Raw genomic sequence first — 14,454 nt, forward strand, 5'->3', positions numbered from 1 at the left:
GCCGGCCACACTGGGTTGGGCAGCTTGGACCCGGCAGGCCCACACTGGTTGGGCAGCTAGGACCCGGCAGGCCCACACTGGTTGGGCAGCTAGGACCCGGCAGGCCCACACTGGTTGGGCAGCTAGGACCCGGGCAGGGCCCACACTGGTTGGGCAGCTAGGACCCGGCAGGCCCACACTGGTTGGGCAGCTAGGACCCGGCAGGGCCCACACTGGTTGGGCAGCTAGGACCCGGCAGGCCCACACTGGTTGGGCAGCTAGGACCCGGCAGGCCCACACTGGTTGGCCAGCTAGGACCCGGCAGGCCACACTGGTTGGCCAGCTAGGACCCGGCAGGCCCACACTGGTTGGCCAGCTAGGACCCGGCAGGGCCGGACTGGGTGGGCAGCTAGGACCCGGCAGGGCCCGGACTGGGTGGGCAGCTAGGACCCGGCAGGGCCGGACTGGGTGGGCAGCTAGGACCCGGCAGGGCCGGACTGGGTGGGCAGCTAGGACCCGGCAGGGCCGGACTGGGTGGGCAGCTAGGACCCGGCAGGGCCGGACTGGGTGGGCAGCTAGGACCCGGCAGGGCCGGACTGGGTGGGCAGCTAGGACCCGGCAGGGCCGGACTGGGTGGGCAGCTAGGACCCGGCAGGGCCGGACTGGGTGGGCAGCTAGGACCCGGCAGGCCCACACTGGTTGGGCAGCTAGGACCCGGCAGGCCCACACTGGTTGGGCAGCTAGGACCCGGCAGGCCCACACTGGTTGGGCAGCTAGGACCCGGCAGGGCCGGACTGGGTGGGCAGCTAGGACCCGGCAGGGCCACACTGGTTGGGCAGCTAGGACCCGGCAGGGCCACACTGGTTGGGCAGCTAGGACCCGGCAGGGCCACACTGGTTGGGCAGCTAGGACCCGGCAGGGCCACACTGGTTGGGCAGCTAGGACCCGGCAGGTCCACACTGGTTGGGCAGCTAGGACCCGGCAGGCCCACACTGGTTGGGCAGCTAGGACCCGGCAGGCCCACACTGGTTGGGCAGCTAGGACCCGGCAGGGCCGGACTGGGTGGGCAGCTAGGACCCGGCAGGGCCGGACTGGGTGGGCAGCTAGGACCCGGCAGGGCCGGACTGGGTGGGCAGCTAGGACCCGGCAGGGCCGGACCGGGTGGGCAGCTAGGACCCGGCAGGGCCGGACCGGGTGGGCAGCTAGGACCCGGCAGGGCCGGACTGGGTGGGCAGCTAGGACCCGGCAGGGCCGGACTGGGTGGGCAGCTAGGACCCGGCAGGGCCGGACTGGGTGGGCAGCTAGGACCCGGCAGGGCCGGACTGGGTGGGCAGCTAGAACCCGGCAGGCCCACACTGGTTGGGCAGCTAGGACCCGGCAGGCCCACACTGGTTGGGCAGCTAGGACCCGGCAGGCCCACACTGGTTGGGCAGCTAGGACCCGGCAGGCCCACACTGGTTGGGCAGCTAGGACCCGGCAGGCCCACACTGGTTGGGCAGCTAGGACCCGGCAGGCCCACACTGGTTGGGCAGCTAGGACCCGGCAGGCCCACACTGGTTGGGCAGCTAGAACCCGGCAGGCCCACACTGGTTGGGCAGCTAGGACCCGGCAGGCCCACACTGGTTGGGCAGCTAGGACCCGGCAGGCCCACACTGGTTGGGCAGCTAGGTCCCAGCAGGGCCACAGAGGTTGGGCAGCTAGGACCCAGCAGGGTTGGACTGGGTGGGCAGCTAGGACCCGGCACGGCCGGACTACTTGGGCAGGGCCGGAGTGGGTGGGCAGCTAGGACCCGGCAGGGCCGGACTGGGTGGGCAGCTAGGACCCGGCAGGGCCGGACTGGGTGGGCAGCTAGGACCCGGCAGGGCCGGACTGGGTGGGCAGCTAGGACCCGGCAGGGCCGGACTGGGTGGGCAGCTAGGACCCGGCAGGGCCGGACTGGGTGGGCAGCTAGGACCCGGCAGGGCCGGACTGGGTGGGCAGCTAGGACCCGGCAGGGCCGGACTGGGTGGGCAGCTAGGACCCGGCAGGGCCGGACTGGGTGGGCAGCTAGGACTCGGCAGGCCCACACTGGTTGGGCAGCTAGGACCCGGCAGGCCCACGCTGGTTGGGCAGCTAGGACCCGGCAGGCCCACGCTGGTTGGCCAGCTAGGACCCGGCAGGCCCACGCTGGTTGGCCAGCTAGGACCCGGCAGGCCCACGCTGGTTGGCCAGCTAGGACCCGGCAGGCCCACGCTGATTGGGCAGCTAGGACCCGGCAGGCCCACGCTGGTTGGGCAGCTAGGACCCGGCAGGCCCACGCTGGTTGGGCAGCTAGGACCCGGCAGGCCCACGCTGGTTGGGCAGCTAGGACCCGGCAGGCCCACGCTGGTTGGGCAGCTAGGACCCGGCAGGCCCACACTGGTTGGGCAGCTAGGACCCGGCAGGCTTACACTGGTTGGGCAGCTAGGACCCGGCAGGCCCACACTGGTTGGGCAGCTAGGACCCGGCAGGCTTACACTGGTTGGGCAGCTAGGACCCGGCAGGCCCACACTGGTTGGGCAGCTAGGACCCGGCAGGCCCACACTGGTTGGGCAGCTAGGACCCGGCAGGCCCACACTGGTTGGGCAGCTAGGACCCGGCAGGCCCACACTGGTTGGACAGCTAGGACCCGGCAGGCCCACACTGGTTGGACAGCTAGGACCCGGCAGGCCCACACTGGTTGGGCAGCTAGGACCCGGCAGGCCCACACTGGTTGGCCAGCTAGGACCCGGCAGGCCCACACTGGTTGGCCAGCTAGGACCCGGCAGGGCCGGACTGGGTGGGCAGCTAGGACCCGGCAGGGCCGGACTGGGTGGGCAGCTAGGACCCGGCAGGGCCGGACTGGGTGGGCAGCTAGGACCCGGCAGGGCCGGACTGGGTGGGCAGCTAGGACCCGGCAGGGCCGGACTGGGTGGGCAGCTAGGACCCGGCAGGGCCGGACTGGGTGGGCAGCTAGGACCCGGCAGGGCCGGACTGGGTGGGCAGCTAGGACCCGGCAGGGCCGGACTGGGTGGGCAGCTAGGACCCGGCAGGGCCGGACTGGGTGGGCAGCTAGGACCCGGCAGGCCCACACTGGTTGAGCAGCTAGGACCCGGCAGGCCCACACTGGTTGGGCAGCTAGGACCCGGCAGGCCCACACTGGTTGGGCAGCTAGGACCCGGCAGGCCCACACTGGTTGGGCAGCTAGGACCCGGCAGGCCCACACTGGTTGGGCAGCTAGGACCCGGCAGGCCCACACTGGTTGGGCAGCTAGGACCCGGCAGGCCCACACTGGTTGGGCAGCTAGGACCCGGCAGGGCCGGACTGGGTGGGCAGCTAGGACCCAGCAGGGTTGGACTGGGTGGGCAGCTAGGACCCGGCACGGCCGGACTACTTGGGCAGGGCCGGAGTGGGTGGGCAGCTAGGACCCGGCAGGGCCAGACTGGGTGGGCAGCTAGGACCCGGCAGGGCCGGACTGGGTGAGCAGCTAGGAGCCAGCAGGGCCGGACTGGGTGGGCAGCTAGGACCCGGCAGGGCCGGACTGGGTGGGCAGCTAGGACCCGGCAGGGCCGGACTGGGTGGGCAGCTAGGACCCGGCAGGCCCACGCTGGTTGGGCAGCTAGGACCCGGCAGGCCCACGCTGCTTGGGCAGCTAGGACCCGGCAGGCCCACGCTGGTTGGGCAGCTAGGACCCGGCAGGCCCACGCTGGTTGGCCAGCTAGGACCCGGCAGGCCCACGCTGGTTTGCCAGCTAGGACCCGGCAGGCCCACGCTGATTGGGCAGCTAGGACCCGGCAGGCCCACGCTGGTTGGGCAGCTAGGACCCGGCAGGCCCACGCTGGTTGGGCAGCTAGGACCCGGCAGGCCCACGCTGGTTGGGCAGCTAGGACCCGGCAGGCCCACGCTGGTTGGCCAGCTAGGACCCGGCAGGCCCACGCTGATTGGGCAGCTAGGACCCGGCAGGCCCACGCTGGTTGGGCAGCTAGGACCCGGCAGGCCCACGCTGGTTGGGCAGCTAGGACCCGGCAGGCCCACGCTGGTTGGGCAGCTAGGACCCGGCAGGCCCACGCTGGTTGGGCAGCTAGGACCCGGCAGGCCCACACTGGTTGGGCAGCTAGGACCCGGCAGGCTTACACTGGTTGGGCAGCTAGGACCCGGCAGGCCCACACTGGTTGGGCAGCTAGGACCCGGCAGGCCCACACTGGTTGGGCAGCTAGGACCCGGCAGGCTTACACTGGTTGGGCAGCTAGGACCCGGCAGGCCCACACTGGTTGGGCAGCTAGGACCCGGCAGGCCCACACTGGTTGGGCAGCTAGGACCCGGCAGGCCCACACTGGTTGGGCAGCTAGGACCCGGCAGGCCCACACTGGTTGGGCAGCTAGGACCCGGCAGGCCCACACTGGTTGGGCAGCTAGGACCCGGCAGGCCCACACTGGTTGGGCAGCTAGGACCCGGCAGGCCCACACTGGTTGGCCAGCTAGGACCCGGCAGGCCCACACTGGTTGGCCAGCTAGGACCCGGCAGGCCCACACTGGTTGGCCAGCTAGGACCCGGCAGGGCCGGACTGGGTGGGCAGCTAGGACCCGGCAGGGCCGGACTGGGTGGGCAGCTAGGACCCGGCAGGGCCGGACTGGGTGGGCAGCTAGGACCCGGCAGGGCCGGACTGGGTGGGCAGCTAGGACCCGGCAGGGCCGGACTGGGTGGGCAGCTAGGACCCGGCAGGGCCGGACTGGGTGGGCAGCTAGGACCCGGCAGGGCCGGACTGGGTGGGCAGCTAGGACCCGGCAGGGCCGGACTGGGTGGGCAGCTAGGACCCGGCAGGGCCGGACTGGGTGGGCAGCTAGGACCCGGCAGGCCCACACTGGTTGGGCAGCTAGGACCCGGCAGGCCCACACTGGTTGGGCAGCTAGGACCCGGCAGGCCCACACTGGTTGGGCAGCTAGGACCCGGCAGGGCCGGACTGGGTGGGCAGCTAGGACCCGGCAGGGCCACACTGGTTGGGCAGCTAGGACCCGGCAGGGCCACACTGGTTGGGCAGCTAGGACCCGGCAGGGCCACACTGGTTGGGCAGCTAGGACCCGGCAGGGCCACACTGGTTGGGCAGCTAGGACCCGGCAGGCCCACACTGGTTGGGCAGCTAGGACCCGGCAGGCCCACACTGGTTGGGCAGCTAGGACCCGGCAGGCCCACACTGGTTGGGCAGCTAGGACCCGGCAGGGCCGGACTGGGTGGGCAGCTAGGACCCGGCAGGGCCGGACTGGGTGGGCAGCTAGGACCCGGCAGGGCCGGACTGGGTGGGCAGCTAGGACCCGGCAGGGCCGGACTGGGTGGGCAGCTAGGACCCGGCAGGGCCGGACTGGGTGGGCAGCTAGGACCCGGCAGGGCCGGACTGGGTGGGCAGCTAGGACCCGGCAGGGCCGGACTGGGTGGGCAGCTAGGACCCGGCAGGGCCGGACTGGGTGGGCAGCTAGAACCCGGCAGGCCCACACTGGTTGGGCAGCTAGGACCCGGCAGGCCCACACTGGTTGGGCAGCTAGGACCCGGCAGGCCCACACTGGTTGGGCAGCTAGGACCCGGCAGGCCCACACTGGTTGGGCAGCTAGGACCCGGCAGGCCCACACTGGTTGGGCAGCTAGGACCCGGCAGGCCCACACTGGTTGGGCAGCTAGGACCCGGCAGGCCCACACTGGTTGGGCAGCTAGAACCCGGCAGGCCCACACTGGTTGGGCAGCTAGGACCCGGCAGGCCCACACTGGTTGGGCAGCTAGGACCCGGCAGGCCCACACTGGTTGGGCAGCTAGGTCCCAGCAGGGCCACAGAGGTTGGGCAGCTAGGACCCAGCAGGGTTGGACTGGGTGGGCAGCTAGGACCCGGCACGGCCGGACTACTTGGGCAGGGCCGGAGTGGGTGGGCAGCTAGGACCCGGCAGGGCCGGACTGGGTGGGCAGCTAGGACCCGGCAGGGCCGGACTGGGTGGGCAGCTAGGACCCGGCAGGGCCGGACTGGGTGGGCAGCTAGGACCCGGCAGGGCCGGACTGGGTGGGCAGCTAGGACCCGGCAGGGCCGGACTGGGTGGGCAGCTAGGACCCGGCAGGGCCGGACTGGGTGGGCAGCTAGGACCCGGCAGGGCCGTACTGGGTGGGCAGCTAGGACCCGGCAGGGCCGGACTGGGTGGGCAGCTAGGACTCGGCAGGCCCACACTGGTTGGGCAGCTAGGACCCGGCAGGCCCACGCTGGTTGGGCAGCTAGGACCCGGCAGGCCCACGCTGGTTGGCCAGCTAGGACCCGGCAGGCCCACGCTGGTTGGCCAGCTAGGACCCGGCAGGCCCACGCTGGTTGGCCAGCTAGGACCCGGCAGGCCCACGCTGATTGGGCAGCTAGGACCCGGCAGGCCCACGCTGGTTGGGCAGCTAGGACCCGGCAGGCCCACGCTGGTTGGGCAGCTAGGACCCGGCAGGCCCACGCTGGTTGGGCAGCTAGGACCCGGCAGGCCCACGCTGGTTGGGCAGCTAGGACCCGGCAGGCCCACACTGGTTGGGCAGCTAGGACCCGGCAGGCTTACACTGGTTGGGCAGCTAGGACCCGGCAGGCCCACACTGGTTGGGGCAGCTAGGACCCGGCAGGCTTACACTGGTTGGGCAGCTAGGACCCGGCAGGCCCACACTGGTTGGGCAGCTAGGACCCGGCAGGCCCACACTGGTTGGGCAGCTAGGACCCGGCAGGGCCCACACTGGTTGGGCAGCTAGGACCCGGCAGGCCCACACTGGTTGGGCAGCTAGGACCCGGCAGGCCCACACTGGTTGGGCAGCTAGGACCCGGCAGGCCCACACTGGTTGGCCAGCTAGGACCCGGCAGGCCCACACTGGTTGGCCAGCTAGGACCCGGCAGGCCCACACTGGTTGGCCAGCTAGGACCCGGCAGGGCCGGACTGGGTGGGCAGCTAGGACCCGGCAGGGCCGGACTGGGTGGGCAGCTAGGACCCGGCAGGGCCGGACTGGGTGGGCAGCTAGGACCCGGCAGGGCCGGACTGGGTGGGCAGCTAGGACCCGGCAGGGCCGGACTGGGTGGGCAGCTAGGACCCGGCAGGGCCGGACTGGGTGGGCAGCTAGGACCCGGCAGGGCCGGACTGGGTGGGCAGCTAGGACCCGGCAGGGCCGGACTGGGTGGGCAGCTAGGACCCGGCAGGGCCGGACTGGGTGGGCAGCTAGGACCCGGCAGGCCCACACTGGTTGAGCAGCTAGGACCCGGCAGGCCCACACTGGTTGGGCAGCTAGGACCCGGCAGGCCCACACTGGTTGGGCAGCTAGGACCCGGCAGGCCCACACTGGTTGGGCAGCTAGGACCCGGCAGGCCCACACTGGTTGGGCAGCTAGGACCCGGCAGGCCCACACTGGTTGGGCAGCTAGGACCCGGCAGGCCCACACTGGTTGGGCAGCTAGGACCCGGCAGGCCCACACTGGTTGGGCAGCTAGGACCCGGCAGGCTTACACTGGTTGGGCAGCTAGGACCCGGCAGGCCCACACTGGTTGGGCAGCTAGGACCCGGCAGGCCCACACTGGTTGGGCAGCTAGGACCCGGCAGGCTTACACTGGTTGGGCAGCTAGGACCCGGCAGGCCCACACTGGTTGGGCAGCTAGGACCCGGCAGGCCCACACTGGTTGGGCAGCTAGGACCCGGCAGGCCCACACTGGTTGGGCAGCTAGGACCCGGCAGGCCCACACTGGTTGGGCAGCTAGGACCCGGCAGGCCCACACTGGTTGGGCAGCTAGGACCCGGCAGGCCCACACTGGTTGGCCAGCTAGGACCCGGCAGGCCCACACTGGTTGGCCAGCTAGGACCCGGCAGGCCCACACTGGTTGGCCAGCTAGGACCCGGCAGGGCCGGACTGGGTGGGCAGCTAGGACCCGGCAGGGCCGGACTGGGTGGGCAGCTAGGACCCGGCAGGGCCGGACTGGGTGGGCAGCTAGGACCCGGCAGGGCCGGACTGGGTGGGCAGCTAGGACCCGGCAGGGCCGGACTGGGTGGGCAGCTAGGACCCGGCAGGGCCGGACTGGGTGGGCAGCTAGGACCCGGCAGGGCCGGACTGGGTGGGCAGCTAGGACCCGGCAGGGCCGGACTGGGTGGGCAGCTAGGACCCGGCAGGGCCGGACTGGGTGGGCAGCTAGGACCCGGCAGGCCCACACTGGTTGGGCAGCTAGGACCCGGCAGGCCCACACTGGTTGGGCAGCTAGGACCCGGCAGGCCCACACTGGTTGGGCAGCTAGGACCCGGCTGGGCCGGACTGGGTGGGCAGCTAGGACCCGGCAGGGCCACACTGGTTGGGCAGCTAGGACCCGGCAGGGCCACACTGGTTGGGCAGCTAGGACCCGGCAGGGCCACACTGGTTGGGCAGCTAGGACCCGGCAGGGCCACACTGGTTGGGCAGCTAGGACCCGGCAGGCCCACACTGGTTGGGCAGCTAGGACCCGGCAGGCCCACACTGGTTGGGCAGCTAGGACCCGGCAGGCCCACACTGGTTGGGCAGCTAGGACCCGGCAGGGCCGGACTGGGTGGGCAGCTAGGACCCGGCAGGGCCGGACTGGGTGGGCAGCTAGGACCCGGCAGGGCCGGACTGGGTGGGCAGCTAGGACCCGGCAGGGCCGGACTGGGTGGGCAGCTAGGACCCGGCAGGGCCGGACTGGGTGGGCAGCTAGGACCCGGCAGGGCCGGACTGGGTGGGCAGCTAGGACCCGGCAGGGCCGGACTGGGTGGGCAGCTAGGACCCGGCAGGGCCGGACTGGGTGGGCAGCTAGAACCCGGCAGGCCCACACTGGTTGGGCAGCTAGGACCCGGCAGGCCCACACTGGTTGGGCAGCTAGGACCCGGCAGGCCCACACTGGTTGGGCAGCTAGGACCCGGCAGGCCCACACTGGTTGGGCAGCTAGGACCCGGCAGGCCCACACTGGTTGGGCAGCTAGGACCCGGCAGGCCCACACTGGTTGGGCAGCTAGGACCCGGCAGGCCCACACTGGTTGGGCAGCTAGAACCCGGCAGGCCCACACTGGTTGGGCAGCTAGGACCCGGCAGGCCCACACTGGTTGGGCAGCTAGGACCCGGCAGGCCCACACTGGTTGGGCAGCTAGGTCCCAGCAGGGCCACAGAGGTTGGGCAGCTAGGACCCAGCAGGGTTGGACTGGGTGGGCAGCTAGGACCCGGCACGGCCGGACTACTTGGGCAGGGCCGGAGTGGGTGGGCAGCTAGGACCCGGCAGGGCCGGACTGGGTGGGCAGCTAGGACCCGGCAGGGCCGGACTGGGTGGGCAGCTAGGACCCGGCAGGGCCGGACTGGGTGGGCAGCTAGGACCCGGCAGGGCCGGACTGGGTGGGCAGCTAGGACCCGGCAGGGCCGGACTGGGTGGGCAGCTAGGACCCGGCAGGGCCGGACTGGGTGGGCAGCTAGGACCCGGCAGGGCCGGACTGGGTGGGCAGCTAGGACTCGGCAGGCCCACACTGGTTGGGCAGCTAGGACCCGGCAGGCCCACGCTTGTTGGGCAGCTAGGACCCGGCAGGCCCACGCTGGTTGGCCAGCTAGGACCCGGCAGGCCCACGCTGGTTGGCCAGCTAGGACCCGGCAGGCCCACGCTGGTTGGCCAGCTAGGACCCGGCAGGCCCACGCTGGTTGGCCAGCTAGGACCCGGCAGGCCCACGCTGATTGGGCAGCTAGGACCCGGCAGGCCCACGCTGGTTGGGCAGCTAGGACCCGGCAGGCCCACGCTGGTTGGGCAGCTAGGACCCGGCAGGCCCACGCTGGTTGGGCAGCTAGGACCCGGCAGGCCCACGCTGGTTGGGCAGCTAGGACCCGGCAGGCCCACACTGGTTGGGCAGCTAGGACCCGGCAGGCTTACACTGGTTGGGCAGCTAGGACCCGGCAGGCCCACACTGGTTGGGCAGCTAGGACCCGGCAGGCTTACACTGGTTGGGCAGCTAGGACCCGGCAGGCCCACACTGGTTGGGCAGCTAGGACCCGGCAGGCCCACACTGGTTGGGCAGCTAGGACCCGGCAGGCCCACACTGGTTGGGCAGCTAGGACCCGGCAGGCCCACACTGGTTGGGCAGCTAGGACCCGGCAGGCCCACACTGGTTGGACAGCTAGGACCCGGCAGGCCCACACTGGTTGGCCAGCTAGGACCCGGCAGGCCCACACTGGTTGGCCAGCTAGGACCCGGCAGGCCCACACTGGTTGGCCAGCTAGGACCCGGCAGGGCCGGACTGGGTGGGCAGCTAGGACCCGGCAGGGCCGGACTGGGTGGGCAGCTAGGACCCGGCAGGGCCGGACTGGGTGGGCAGCTAGGACCCGGCAGGGCCGGACTGGGTGGGCAGCTAGGACCCGGCAGGGCCGGACTGGGTGGGCAGCTAGGACCCGGCAGGGCCGGACTGGGTGGGCAGCTAGGACCCGGCAGGGCCGGACTGGGTGGGCAGCTAGGACCCGGCAGGGCCGGACTGGGTGGGCAGCTAGGACCCGGCAGGGCCGGACTGGGTGGGCAGCTAGGACCCGGCAGGGCCGGACTGGGTGGGCAGCTAGGACCCGGCAGGCCCACACTGGTTGAGCAGCTAGGACCCGGCAGGCCCACACTGGTTGGGCAGCTAGGACCCGGCAGGCCCACACTGGTTGGGCAGCTAGGACCCGGCAGGCCCACACTGGTTGGGCAGCTAGGACCCGGCAGGCCCACACTGGTTGGGCAGCTAGGACCCGGCAGGCCCACACTGGTTGGGCAGCTAGGACCCGGCAGGCCCACACTGGTTGGGCAGCTAGAACCCGGCAGGCCCACACTGGTTGGGCAGCTAGGACCCGGCAGGCCCACACTGGTTGGGCAGCTAGGACCCGGCAGAGCCGGACTGGGTGGGCAGCCAGGACCCAGCAGGGTTGGACTGGGTGGGCAGCTAGGACCCGGCACGGCTGGACTACTTGGGCAGGGCCGGAGTGGGTGGGCAGCTAGGACCCGGCAGGGCCAGACTAGGTGGGCAGCTAGGACCCGGCAGGGCCGGACTGGGTGGGCAGCTAGGACCCGGCAGGGCCGGACTGGGTGGGCAGCTAGGACCCGGCAGGGCCGGACTGGGTGGGCAGCTAGGACCCGGCAGGGCCGGACTGGGTGGGCAGCTAGGACCCGGCAGGGCCGCACTGGGTGGGCAGCTAGGACCCGGCAGGGCCGGACTGGGTGGGCAACTAGGACCCGGCAGGGCCGGACTGGGTGGGCAACTAGGACCCGGCAGGGCCGGACTGGGTGGGCAGCTAGGACCCAGCAGGCCCACGCTGGTTGGGCAGCTAGGACCCGGCAGGCCCACGCTGGTTGGGCAGCTAGGACCCGGCAGGCCCACGCTGGTTGGCCAGCTAGGACCCGGCAGGCCCACGCTGATTGGGCAGCTAGGACCCGGCAGGCCCACGCTGGTTGGGCAGCTAGGACCCGGCAGGCCCACGCTGGTTGGGCAGCTAGGACCCGGCAGGCCCACGCTGGTTGGGCAGCTAGGACCCGGCAGGCCCACGCTGGTTGGGCAGCTAGGACCCGGCAGGCCCACACTGGTTGGGCAGCTAGGACCCGGCAGGCTTACACTGGTTGGGCAGCTAGGACCCGGCTGGCCCACACTGGTTGGGCAGCTAGGACCCGGCAGGCTTACACTGGTTGGGCAGCTAGGACCCGGCAGGCCCACACTGGTTGGGCAGCTAGGACCCGGCAGGCCCACACTGGTTGGGCAGCTAGGACCCGGCAGGCCCACACTGGTTGGGCAGCTAGGACCCGGCAGGCCCACACTGGTTGGACAGCTAGGACCCGGCAGGCCCACACTGGTTGGCCAGCTAAGACCCGGCAGGCCCACACTGGTTGGCCAGCTAGGACCCGGCAGGACCACACTGGTTGGCCAGCTAGGACCCGGCAGGCCCACACTGGTTGGCCAGCTAGGACCCGGCAGGGCCACACTGGTTGGCCAGCTAGGACCCGGCACGGCCACACTGGTTGGCCAGCTAGGACCCGGCACGGCCACACTGGTTGGCCAGCTAGGACCCGGCACGGCCACACTGGTTGGCCAGCTAGGACCCAGCAGGGCCACACTGGTTGGCCAGCTAGGACCCGGCAGGGCCACACTGGTTGGGCAGCTAGGACCCGGCAGGGCCACACTGGTTGGGCAGCTAGGACCCGGCAGGGCCACACTGGTTGGGCAGCTAGGACCCGGCAGGGCCACACTGGTTGGGCAGCTAGGACCCGGCAGGGCCACACTGGTTGGGCAGCTAGGACCCGGCAGGGCCAAACTGGATGGCGGTACGACACTGGGAGAGGCGTTCTAGCACAGGGGTTTCTCATGCCTATGTCCGCCCCTGACGTACAGTTATACAGCAATATGCAGCAGGACAGACGAGATCCAGGGAAATATCCGATCGCCAGAAATGGGGTCAGGAAGGAATTTTTTTCCCCCCTGAGGTAGAACTCTCCGGGGGGTTTCTTTGCCTTCCTCTGGATCTTTGGGTCCGGTGGCTTTCATCAGGTCCGCAATGTCTGCAACAAGTTCTGTGGTCTCCATCGGGGCCGGACCTGGGAGTCACTGTGACCCTTGTGTAATTTATTAAAGCGCCGGTAATATTTTCATTACAATGTTGCTTATTGCTATTCCAATAAAATAAGAAAAAATTACAGATAATATATTGTGTTGTGTGTTTTATTTATCTGCACTTCACCCTATACAGTGACAATCGCTCAATACTCCAGAACTAAAGCCAGACATGGCTGCTAATCTGGCATCTAATAACGTGTCTCATATTCAGGGGGTTACAAAGAAATCATGATGTCCCATAGCAGACATTCTAATTGCCACCCCCCAGAAAAAAAAAAAAAAATTATATATATATATATTCATCTGGTCACAGAAGAGCATATCTCACAACTTTATAGCACTTACAAGGTATGAAAGATATGTGGTTATGGTTCGGATAGCTAGAAAAAAAAATATATAGGGAGACAGAGAGAAATAGAACTGAGATGCAAATATAGACACATTGATAATAGCAGGGGTGTGCACTGAAATCATGAGGCCCCATAGCAAAAATTCCATTTGGGCCTCCCCCCCCGAAAAAAAAGTAATATTCGATTGGGTCACAGAAGAACATATCTCCCACTTTTACAAATTAATTTTCCTTCTATTGAAGCCCCTAGATTCCCCTTCGATTGCCCCAATAAAGTATAATTCCAACCACCACGAACACTCTTTGATACCCCCACAGTGAATTCCTCCACACGCTCAGTATAATGACCCTACTGTACCACCTCTCATCTATCCGGCAAAGCATGGTGACCCCCAACACAGTATGATTCTCCCAACTGTGCCCCCAAACAGCCCTCTATGCAGTATACTAGGCTTACATACAGTATAATGGCTCCAACACACTGTCACGCAACGAGAGTGTTCAGACCAACCAAGGTCTGAACCATGACGAAAAAATACCACGGACAAGGGGGAACACAATAACAACGGTGGGACCTGGCACTAGTGAGAGGGTAGATGGACACCTCCTAACCTCACCGAAGTTGCCCCTAGTCTCCTAACCAGTCCCTATAAAGTCTGCAACTGTCGCCGAGCAGCACCCTGGCATCCTGAAAAACCCTATAGAGGCCCTGACTAGTGAGAGGCGGGTGAGGTTCACCAGACTCACCGCTGCAGCAAAGCGACAAGAGGGTATAAGAAATAAACAAGGGGTAAACAACCAAAAATAGAGGAGGATTAAGGCTGCTTTACACGAGTCGATCTATTGTGCGATGCATCGTTGGGGTCACGGATTTTGTGACGCACTTCCGTCATTCGTAACGACATCTCCTCATGTGACAGCTCCTTGCGAGTTCAACCGATGCCTAATCGTTTGAAATTTGGCCATCGTGTACTCATCGTTTAATTCCATAAAATCGGTCAGTTTAGTCTTAATGAACGACACATCGCAAAGTGTGACACCGTGTAATCGGCCATCCTCGTAGTTGTTTGTGACGTCAGTAAACGTTCAGGGCGTATTTGTGGTTTTAAATAATCACGCCTAATCTAATCGGATTGGTTGTAGCAGATGCGTTTTGATTGGTTATTACTGTTATAAAATACGGAGCTGTAGTCATGATGTGTGAACATTCAGCCTTGGCGTCATGCACAGTGTTTTATAGTGCATTACTCCAAATTTTACTTACGTTAGTTTGTTCGCTGGATTTTCCGACCTCACTCATTGGATACCTTTTTTGTGATAAGTTGTTATATGCCAATCTTTCCTTTTTGGAGCAAAATCGACATTTGGCATCATTATGTTTGTGTTTTATATATTTTAAGGTAACAGGATGTTCAGCAATGTCGAAACTGACATTTTATCTGTGGGTCTCCTTATGACCGAGATATTGCAGGAGGAGGAGGAAATTGACCAAAATACACGTATGAATCCTCGGCCCAAAAGATTATGGTCACGCCAATGGCTGCTTCGAAG

This window comes from Anomaloglossus baeobatrachus, chromosome 4 (assembly GCF_048569485.1).
Source record: "Anomaloglossus baeobatrachus isolate aAnoBae1 chromosome 4, aAnoBae1.hap1, whole genome shotgun sequence".
Lineage (NCBI taxonomy): Eukaryota > Metazoa > Chordata > Amphibia > Anura > Aromobatidae > Anomaloglossus > Anomaloglossus baeobatrachus.